Here is a 12,115-nt window from a genome sequence, read left to right as displayed (position 1 = left end):
GCTCTCTTCTTTCTTCTTTTTTCCCCTTTAATTACTTAAAATATTTTTTTAATAATTAATTTTTATTTTAACAACTTTATTTTATGTTACCTTCTTCTTTCTTTCTTTCTTTTTTTTCTCCCTTTTATTCTGAGTCATGTGGATAACAGGCTCTTGGTGCTCCAGCCAGGCATCAGGGCTGTGCCACTGAGGTGGGAGAGCCAACTTCAGGACACTGGTCCACAAGAGACCTCCCAGCTCCACGTAATAACAAATGGCAAAAATCTCCCAGAGATTTCCATCTCAATGTCAAGACCCAGCTCCACTCAACGACCAGCAAGCTACAGTGATGGACACCCTATGCCAAACAACTAGCAAAACAGGAACACAACCCCACCCATTAGTAGAGAGGCTGCCTAAAATCATAATAAGGCCACAGACACCCCAAAACACACCACCAGATGTGGACCTGCCCACCAGAAAGACAAGATCCAGCCTCATCCACGAGAACACAGGCACCAGTCCCCTCCACCAGGAAGCCTACACAACCCACTGAACCAACCTTAGCCACTGGGGGAAGACACCAAAAACAACAGGAACTACGAACCTCCAGCCTGCGAAAAGGAGACCACGAACACAGTAAGTTAAGCAAAATGAGAACACACAGAAACACAGAGCAGATGAAGGAGGAAGATAAAAACCCACCAGACCTAACAAATGAAGAGGAAATAGGCAGTTTATCTGAAAAAGAAATCAGAATAATAATAGTAAAGATGATCCAAAATCTTGGAAACAGAATAGAGAAAATAAAAGAAACATTTAACAAGGACCCAGAAGAACCAAAGAGCAAACACACAGTGATGAATAACACAATAAATGAAATAAAAATTCTCTAGAAGGGATCAATAGCAGAATAACTGAGGCAGAAGAACAGATAAGTGACCTGGAAGATAAAAGAGTGGAAATAACTACTGCAGAGCAGAATAAAGAAAAAAGAATGAAAAGAACTGAGGACAGACTCAGAGACCTCTGGGACAACATTAAACGCCCCAACATTCGAATTATAAGGGTCCCAGAAGAAGAAGAGAAAAAGAAGAGGACTCAGAAAATACTTGAAGAGATTATAGTTGAAAATTCCCTAATATGGGAAAGGAAATAGATAAAAAAGTCCACAAAGCACAGTAAGTCACATGCAGGATAAATCCAAGAAGAAACACACCAAGACACATAGTAATCAAACTATCAAAAATTAAATACAAAGAACAAATATTAAAAGGAGCAAGGGAAATGCAACAAATAACATACAAGGGAATCCCCATAAGGTTAACAGCTGATATTTCAGGAGAAACTCTGCAAGCCACAAAGGAGTGGCACGACATATTTAAAATGATGAAGGGGAAAAATGTACAAGCAAGATTATTCCATCCAGCAAGGATCTCATTCAGACTTGATGGAGAAATTAAAACCTTTCCAGACAAGCAAAAGCTATGTGAATTCAGCACCACCAAACCAGCTTTATAACAAATGCTAAAGGACCTTCTCTAGGCGGAAAACACAAGAGAAGGAAAAGACCTACAATTACAAACCGAAAACAATTAAGAAAATGGTAATACGAACATACATATTGATAACTACCTTAAATGTAAATGGATGAAATGCTCCAACCAAAAGACATAGACTGGCTGAATGGATACAAAAAAGAGACCCGTATATATGCTGTCTACAAGAGACCCACTTTAGACCTAGGGACAGATACAGATTGAAAGTGAGGGGATGGAAAAAGATATTCCATGCAAATGGAAATCAAAAGAAAGCTGGAGTAGCAATTCTCATATCAGACAAAATAGACTTTAAAACAAAGACTATTACAAGAGACAAAGAAGGACAATACATAATGATCAAGGGTTCGATGCAAGAAGAAGATATAACAATTGTAAATATTTATGCACCCAACATAGGAGCACCTCAATACATAAGGCAAAAACCAACAGCCATAGAAGGGGAAATGGACAGTAACACAATCATAGTAGGGAGTTTAACACCCCACTTTCACCAATGGACAGAGCATCCAAAATGAAAATAAATAAGGAAACACAAGTTTAAATGATACATTAAACAAGATGGACTTAATTGATATTTATAGGACATTCCATCCAAAAACAACAGAATACACTTCCTTCTCAAGTGCTCATGGAACATTCTCCAGGATAGATCATATCTTGGGACACAAATCAAGCCTCGGTAAATTTAACAAAATTGAAATCGTATCAAGTATCTTTTCCGATCACAACGCTATGAGACTAGATAGCAATTACAGGAAAAAATCTGTAAAAAAATACAAACACATGGAGGCTAAACAATACACTACTTAATAACCAAGAGATCACTGAATAAATCCAAGAGGAAATGAAAAAATACCTAGAAACAAATGACAGTGAAAACACGAAGACCCAAAACCTATGGGATGCAGCAAAAGCAGTTCTAAGAGGGAAGTTTATAGCAATACAATCTTACCTTAAGAAACAAGAAACATCTCAAATAAACAACTTAACCTTACACCTAAAGCAATCAGAGAAAGAAGAACCAAAAACCCCCAAAGTTAGCAGAAGGAAAGAAATCATAAAGATCAGATCAGAAATAAATGAAAAAGAAATGAAGGAAATGATAGCAAAGATCAATAAAACTAAAAGCTGATTCTCTGAGAAGATAAACAAAGTTGATGAACCATTAGCCAGACTCAACAAGAAAAAAAGGGAGAAGACTCAAATCAATAGAATTAGAAATGAAAAAGGAGAAGTAACAACTGACACTGCAGAAATATAAAAGATCGTAACAGATTACTACAAGTAACTCTAAGCCAATAAAATGGACAACCTGGAAGAAATGGACAAATTCTTAGAAATGCACAACCAGCCAAGACTGAACCAGGAAGTAATAGAAAATATGAACGGACCAATCACAAGCACTGTAATTGAAACTGTGATTAAAAATCTTCCAACAAACAAAAGCCCAGGACCAGATGGCTTTACAGGAGAATTCTATCAAACATTTAGAGAAAAGCTAACACCTATCCTTCTCAAACTCTTCCAAAATATAGCAGAGGAAGGAACACTCCCAAACTCATTCTACGAGGCCACCATCACCCTGATACCAAAACAGACAAAGATGTCACAAAGAAAGAAAACTACAGGCCAATATCACTGATGAACATAGATGCAAATATCCTCAACAAAATCTGGCAAACAGAATCCAACAGCACATTAAAAGGATCATACACCATGATGAAGTGGCGTTTATCCCAGGAATGCAAGGAGTCTTCAATATACGCAAATCAATCAATCAATGTGATACACCATATTAACAAATTGAAGGAGAAAAACCATATGATTATCTCAATAGATGCAGAGAAAGCTTCTTATGAAATTCAACACCCATTTATGGTAAAAAACCCTCCAGAAAGTAGGCACAGAGAGAACTAACCTCAACATAATAAAAGCCACATATGACAAAGACACAACCAACATCGTCCTCTACAGTGAAAAACTGAAACCATTTCCACTAAGATCAGGAACGAGACAAGGTTACCCACTCTTACCACTCTTACTCAACATAGTTTTGGAAGTTTTAGCCATAGCAATCAGAGAAGAAAAAGAAATAAAAGGAATCCAAATCGGAAAAGAAGGAGTAAAGCTGTCACTGTTTGCAGATGACATGATACTCTACATAGAGAATCCTAAAGATGCTACCAGAAAACTACAAGAACTAATCAATGAATTTGTTAATGTAGCAGGATACAAAATTAATGCACAGAAATCTTTTGCATTCCTATACACTAATCATGTAAAATCTGAAAGTGATATTAAGAAATCACTCCTATTTACCATTGCAACAAAAAGAATAAAAAGAATATCTAGGAATAAACCTACTTAAGGAGTCAAAAGACCTGTATGCAGAAAATTATAAGACACTGATGAAAGAAATTAAAGTTAATACAAATAGATGGAGAGACATACCATGTTCTTGGATTGGAAGAATCAACATTGTGAAAATGTCTCCTCTTCCCAAAGCAATCTATAGATTCCATGCAATCCCTATCAAACTACCAATGACATTTTTCACAGAACTAGAACAAAAAAACTCACAATCTGTATGGAAACACAAAAAACCCTGAAGAGCCAAAGCAATCTTAAGAAAGAAAAACGGAGCTAGAGGAATCTGACTTCAGACTATACTACAAAGCGACAGTAATCAAGACAGTATGATACTGGCACAAAACCAGAAATGTAGATCAATGGAACAGGATAGAAAGCCCAGAGATAAACCTATGCACATATGGTCACCTTATCTTTGATAAAGGAGGCAATAATATACAGTGGAGAAAAGACAGACTCTTCGAAAGTGGTGCTGGAAGAACTGGACAGCTACATGTAAAAGAATGAAATTACAACACTCCCTAAAAGCATACACAAAAATAAACTCAAAATGGATTAAAGACCTAAATATAAGGCCAGACACCATTAAACTCTTAGAGGAAAACACAGGCAGAACACTCCATAACATAAATCACAGCAAGATCCTTTTTGACCCAGCTCCTAGAGAAATGGAAATAAAAACAGAAGTAAACAAACGGGACCTAATGAAACTTAAAAGCTTTTGCACAGCAGAGGAGACCATAAACAAGATGAAAAGACAACCCTCAGAGTGGGAGAAAATATTAGCAAATGAAGACACTGACAAAGGATTAATCTCTAAAATTTACAAGCAGCTCATGCAGCTCAGTATCAAAAAAAAAACAAACAATCCAATCCAAAAATGGGTACAAGACCTAAGTAGACAGTTCTCCAAAGAAGGTTTACACATTGCCAACAAACACATGAAAGAATGCTCAACATCATTAATCATTAGAGAAATGCAAATCAAAACTACAATGAGATATCATCTCACACCAGTCAGAATCGCCATCATCAAAAAATCTACAAACAACAAATGCTGGAGAGGCTGTGGAGAAAAGAGAACACTCTTGCACTGTTGGTGGGAATGTAAATTGATACAGCCACTATGGAGAACAGTATGGAGGTTCTTTATAAAACGAAAAATAGAACTATCATATGACCCAGCAATCCCACTACTGGGCATATACCCTGAGAAAACCATAATTCAAAAAGAGTCATGGACCACAATGTTCACTGAAGCTCTATTTACAACAGCCAGGACATGGAAGCAACCTAAGTGTCCATCAACAGATGAATGGATAAAGAAGATGTGGCACATGTATACAATGGAATATTACTCAGTCATAAAAAGAAACAAAATTGAGTTATTTGTAGTGAGGTGGATGGACCTAGAGTCTGTCATACAGAGTGAAGTAAGTCAGAAAGAGAAAAACAAATACCGTATGCTAACACATATATATGGAATCTAAGAAAAAAACATGGTCATGAAGAGCCTAGGGGCAAGACGGGAATAAAGACGCAGACCTACTAGAGAATGGAAGTGAGGATATGGGGAGTGGGAAGGGTAAGCTGGGACAAAGTGAGAGAGTGGCATGGACATACATACACTACCAAATGTAAAATAGATAGCTAGTGGGAAGCAGCCACATAGCACAGGGAGATCAGTTTGGTGCTTTGTGACCACCTAGAGGGGTTGGATAGGGAGGGTGGGATGGTGGGAGAGAGGAAGATGCAAGAGGGAAGAGATATGGGGATATATATATATATGTATAATTCACTTTTTTATAAAGCAGAAACTAACACAGCATTGTAAAGCAATTATACTCCAATAAAGATGTTAAAAAAAAATCAAGAGAGATAGGACTCTCTGGCCTAATATTATAAATATACACATATGTGTGTGTCTATATATATGTGCGTTCGTGTGTATATGTAAATATATATCTAAATTATTTACCAAAGGAAAATACTCTGATTATGAGTTTCTTATTAAGATTTTTACAATGAAAAGTAACACTAACAGAAACCAGACAAATATTTGGCCAAAATAAATTGTTAATCACTAGCCTATTTCTGCATAAACTTCGTTACCTTGACAAAAAGTAAATCAAAATAAAGTAAAACAAAATGCACACTGAATTTTGGATTCTGAATACTCACAAATTTGTACATTTAAAAGTCATTTTCTAGTAGCCTGTGAGTAACTGACACTTTCATTTATAACGATAACGTATCAATATACTGAACTTTAAAAAAAATTTTTTTTTGTATCAACACTCAAACTACAAATAACTTCAAATCCTAACTCAGCTACATATGGAGAAGGAAGGGAAAATATTCATAGTGAAATAAAGCTAGTACCTGCTAGATAACCCTGTAATGGGTTCTTGATGATGATTTTTCTCAGACTAATGATGTGATGACCTCTCCTAACATACTCTACAAAAAAATCATTTGCTATAGAAAGACATCACTGACTTGCTTCAAGTGCTGCCACATATGAATTAACTATATTATGATGGTCCTACCCTGTACACCAAAGGAAACAACCCATTTCTTGCCACACAGTTGATTTCACTGCTTGAGAAAACTACAAATAATCATCCCAGCCTTCAAAAATTCTTCACGACTGCATCACCAAATTAAACAATTCCATTTCAAATGTCAAAATATGTTTTAACATGCAACATTTGGTTAGTGAAATTTTTCTCCAACATTTGTAATGCAACCAATTTAGAAGTGGAAGTTAATTAAAAATGAATGAAATATCTCCATTCAAAATACCATTGAACAAAGCTCCAATATTTTACTGTATCTTTCTTAAATGTTACATGTTATTGGGTTGACCTTTGTATTTGGTGCAAAGAACAATGACTTTTGTTCGATTCTTCTGTTCCTTCTTTTTTTGAACACAGTTTATTTGGTAAATAGATGAGACCATATATATCATAAAGTATCATGAAACCCTAAGACAGGCTCATTTTTTGCCATATGACTGATTCTTTAATAACTTGACCCAGGAATAGCTACTAGGAATTACTGTGAGACGGGAGAATTATTTCCCTGTTTTTCCCTTTCCACTCCTAGCAAACACGCTCTTAATATGGCCAAGGATTCCTTGGGCAGCTACCCTTCCTTTCCCACCAAACTTGGTCTATTTTCTAAATGAGAAGCACTTAGTTACCATGGCAACAAGCTCTATATAAATAGGTCTATAGAACACCTAGCTTAGTCTAGCATTTGCTAATAAGCATCAAATGAATAACAAAAGCAATATTCAGGCAGTCATATTTAAGAAAAGAAAATATGTATTCCAAAACACATTCTACAAAGCCACACAAATGCGGGATATAATTCAAGTGCACATCAACATGAAGTATTAAACTGAACATTCATTCTAAGTAAATCAGAGCCTTGTTATCTTTGTCCGCTATTATTTTTCGGTCCCCATAAATAAAAAGAACAGGACTGTACATCCTTGGAGGACACATATTGGATAGATTTAAAACCATGGATGTCAATATCTGCTTGTATCATTAAATCAATGAACATATTAAAAGAAAATACAGCAGTACTTTATAATGAAACACAGCTCTACCTCTCAACTATGGGACACTTAGTTCTTCATTGTAAAAGACAATAGTTTGCAAAATAACTTTGAAAACAAACCAGAGCTACTTCAAGTCAGCCTATATTTCGGTGTGTCAAATCTTTGGAGTATTACTTACATGATGAATGCAATGAACCACCAAGACCCTTCTTCAAGGAAGGATCTTGCCCCAGATCTTTGCCCCAGCTTTCATCTGTCATCCACTTAAGGGAATGCCCCTACTGTAAAGAGACACATTTTTCAAGGTCATACCCTTCCTGGGTCAGCCCAAAGCCAATGACTGATGAAAGCAGGAGTGTCAAGTACTGGCCTTTTTGGCCCATCATGCATTGATCCTGGCTCTCCAGAGCTCCCCCATGGTGACACCTGAGGCCCGACATCACAAACGACTGGACTTCTGCTTCCTTCTCTTCCCTTACACAGGGTTTGATCACCAGGCCATCCCTTTACTACTATGCAAACTAAAATCTCCATCAGAGTTAGCTTCTTGAAGAACTAGGGAATTAAGAGAAGCATAAGGCAGTTGCAGGAACAATGACATCACTGTCAATCATTATTTTCAAAGGCAAAATAGAGCATTTGAATTTTTCAGTAGCTGACATTGTCAAATATTAGGATATGGCCCTAAAGGAAAACCTCACCCATTCAGTCACACTGGAGTAGAACACAGATATCTAAGTTTGAAAGCTTAAAAATAGTAACAAAACCACCACAAGAGGGGGCTCACATGATAGTGTTCACAGGGCAGGCAAAGCAGTCTGTGCCACCAAGGTCTCCATCTTGGTCCAAAGGGCTCAAGCAACAGGGTGCATCTCAATTTTGCTGACATGTTTCTTTCTTGCCATATCCTAACCCCTGGATTAGTGGTCTTTTTGCCTATTTCCTAACTTCCAAATGTAGGCAGATACACCAGAGATCCTGGCAGAGGGTGGAGGTGCAGTGGAAACCCACCTGGGCCTCCTGTTCCAACCCTTCCTGTCCCTGGCAGCCCTGGGTGGTACTTGGAGGGGGTAACTGCTCATGCTGCTGCTTTCATGACCGCGGCACAGTACACCTGCAGTGTTTAAGATGAAAAGCGGTTACTGAGCATCTTGCACAATGGACGACTTCTCAAGCTGCTTTCTTGAGGAAATATTACACAAAATTGATGACAAAAATGTGACCTTTAGGGCTTCCCTGGTGGCGCAGTGGTTGAGAGTCTGCCTGCTGATGCAGGGGGCGCGGGTTCGTGCCCTGGTCCTGGAGGATCCCACGTGCCGCGGAGCAGCTGGGCCCGTGGGCCATGGCCGCTGGGCCTGTGCGTCCAGAGCCTGTGCTCCGCAGCGGGAGGGTCCACAGCAGTGAGAGGCCCGCGTACCGCAAAAAAAAAAAAAAAAAGTGACCTTTAATCTACCACCTAATGCAGAAATACTGAATAGTAGCCGCTGTGGTTAAGACAAAGCTTCTGACGCGAGTACAGTGACTGCTTTTGAAGGATATACACTGACCTTCGATTCCATACGGAATGCAACGCCTTACAGTGTCCAACTGTTCAGTTTTGGTTGTAACTTGTCAGACACAACTATTTCTCCCAATGCAAGGGCAAAAAGAATCAAGATTGTGGAATCTATACCTGACATCATGGCAGACATAAATAGAGGCATGTCAGAGGCAACCAGATACACACAAATAATGTAACTATTAAACTGTATGAAGGAACTATCCAGGAATACCTTTCAAATAACTTCAACAAGGAAGAAATACTCTGTAAGCAGAGACTTTCCCAATAACAGCCCCAAGGCCCAAGCCTACCAGTTCCCCAGAAAGTCCACCTGCTTAGAAGTACACTATGTATAGCACAAATGGAACTGGTCTGCTTATAGCATGGGCTGACGAATGATTATCACCTATGAGAAAAGCTATAAGGCAGTTGTGACAAGGGCATTTAATATCAACCCAAATAAAGCCACTGAGCTATAATTCTCATTTAGTGACACTGGAACTCCTCAGTGAAACTGTGACTCCTCTTGTCTTCAGTGTTGGAATAGATACAACTTCTAGCCTGTTTTTCCTACAAGGAATCCAGTTAAATCCAACTCCATACAGCATCAGAAATTCCACTTTTAAAGCTTCCAATCGCTCACTGAGAGTCTTCAAGCCACCACTGGCAATTTCCCTAAGGGCAATCCTGAGGAAAATGTTCAAGTCACAAATGCATCTTCCGTCAACATTTTCAAAGTTTGAATGGGTCCAGGCTTTTCAAGTTTGAAGGTAACAAGTTTGGATCTGTTGAAAAATGTTACTGAAATGGAAATACCATGCTGAGTTCTGTTGCCATTGGGGGTGCCCTTTCAGGAAATGCCCTCTTTGTCCTAATTGCTTACCTCATTGGCATGAACAGAAGTCATGATGGGCATTAGACAGTTTAGCATTTGAAACTACTTTCCACCACTATATATCAACAGCAATTGCAGGAGGTTATATTCATTTTCCCTGAGTTAAATTAGCATTGAAATGGAGATGAACTTTCTTGTAAACTTTTTTTTAACCATGTCTGCTTTATCAAATATGAAGTTCATCTTGCAACGTTTACTATACATGAAAGGTTAACTGTTGAAATAGTGGTGTTAGTGTTGCTAACTGGTTAAATATTAACATTTACCAAAGTAGAACTCTAAGGTAAGGATAAGAGCACTTTTCTAAATTGGCACTGGTTCCTTTATCATTTAATGTTTTTAAGATCCTGGCATTTGCTTTCTTCATTCTCTATTCTGATTTAGGCCTTATGAAGTCAAAGCCTTGGGTTTTAACACTTATAACTGATGAAGGATAGTTAACGGCTATACTGACACAATTAAGAGATTCAAAACAATAGAAGAAAGAAAAATCTAAAACAAAAGTATTCCAAAATATGAAAATTTCAAATGCTTAAGCTAAGCTTTAAAAATCAGGAGAGGCATGACTCATAGAGGGATGAATAGCACAAAATTCAAGCATTACAGAGTCAACTGGACTTATCCTTTGGCATTTTTATATTCTGCCACTTAAAAACTGGCACTTTTAACTAAAATACTAAAAAATAAAATGGGTACTATTTTTACTTATGATTTTCAGTCTCTGTTTCAAGTTCAGGGTGATCCTGTTTCTGTACTTGTATATAATATGGGTTTCACTGTACTGCTTTATCCACTTAAAGCTGGGTTGTGACCGTACACTTAAAGGGTCAGTTCATATGCAATTCACTGTTTGTAATAATGCTGACAGAATTCTCTTGCTTGTTTGTGTGGAAACCACAACAACAGTGAATGTCAGTCACCACTGATCTACGGGCCAGGCATTGTACGGTGAAATTTACATCTCTTATCTTCGGGTATTTATTTGTACTCTAAATATGCTTCTTACCATTTTAGAGATAAAGAGTAACTTACACATGGTTATAGGATGAACTGAGATTGAATTCCTATCTTACTGACCTTAATATTCAATATGTAGGTTTCTGCCACTCTGTACACTGCCTCTTTTGGCATCAGGAAACAATTTTAAATAAATATATTTCTATTTTTTCAAATATATACCTAACTGTTCCTAGGTTAATACAGTTTCTATTCTCTTGGTCTGCCACAGGACTGGTTTCTCAGAGTAAAAAGCCCTCCGCTAAGGCCCTGCTAAGACAAAGTCCATGACAGACACCTCCTACTGCTCCATCATCCACAGGACCATTTCTACTCATCTACAGAATCTTTCCTCTTTGCCATGTGCCTCAGGCCCAATATTGATCGCACTCTACTTCAGTAGCATTTTCCTAGGCATTCTGAGCATTGTATGTCTTACTCTCCCGCTGACTGAAGTCTGGCTTGCTGCCTATTTCACCTCCCTACCCTCCTCCAAATATTTTGTTTCTAGTGGAAGCAGAAATGGTATGACAGCAAAGAGGCCCCGATGACAAGTATGTCCCCAAAAGCTACAGGATTTTCTGTGTGACAGTGGACAATTCCAAAAAAAAAAAAAAAGCTTCTTTTTGTTAAAAAGAGGCATTTTAAAACTAAAAATGATGTCAATTTTATTTTATTTATTACTCATCAAGGTCTATTCTTCAGACTATTTAGGTTGAAGAACTATGCCACTTAGGACCCTTCACTAATATATGGTGAAGGCAAAGCTAATTAATGATACAAGTGCCTATTTTCAGCCTGCCTGCCTGCCTACCTATCATTTGATATATCATCATCTTTTTCTCTCATTTTTTCTGTAATACTCCAGTGTTAGGGGCAATGGTGGCAAACAGAGTTGAGAGATCAGACTAGCATTTGTGGTAATAACTGGTTTTGTCGTTGAAGGATGGTTTATTCCATGTCTAAAATTTACTAGTACACAACTGAGCTCTTTATCTCTAAGTAAGTGAGATAAAGAAACAGAAATATGGTATGATATTGCTTATATGTGGAATCTTAAAAAAATGATACAAATGAACTTATTTACAAAACAGGAACAGACACACAGGCTTAGAGAAGGTGCTTATGGTTACCAGGGGGAAGGGTGGGGGGGAGGGATAGTTAGGGAGTTTTGGATTGACATGTACACACTGCTATATTTA

General features: G+C 37.7%; 1 protein-coding gene and 1 pseudogene across 11 annotated transcripts in view; one reads left to right on the top strand and one right to left on the bottom strand.

Annotated features, from left to right (window-relative positions):
* LOC307180176 (lysosome-associated membrane glycoprotein 1-like) overlaps positions 1–9,941 on the top strand; it is a 32,701-nt pseudogene extending 22,760 nt beyond the window's left edge. The window contains exon 2 of the transcript in view: positions 9,017–9,941. The product of the transcript in view is annotated as a lysosome-associated membrane glycoprotein 1-like (transcript). The remainder of the gene's footprint in view (positions 1–9,016) is intronic.
* Positions 1–12,115, bottom strand: part of DMD (dystrophin) — a 2,843,071-nt gene that overhangs the window by 2,271,813 nt on the left and 559,143 nt on the right. The window lies entirely within an intron of this gene.

This window comes from Stenella coeruleoalba, assembly GCF_951394435.1.
Source record: "Stenella coeruleoalba genome assembly, chromosome: X".
Lineage (NCBI taxonomy): Eukaryota > Metazoa > Chordata > Mammalia > Artiodactyla > Delphinidae > Stenella > Stenella coeruleoalba.
The sequence above is the reverse complement of the archived record's forward strand: the minus strand, read 5'-3'. Positions and strand labels throughout refer to the sequence as shown.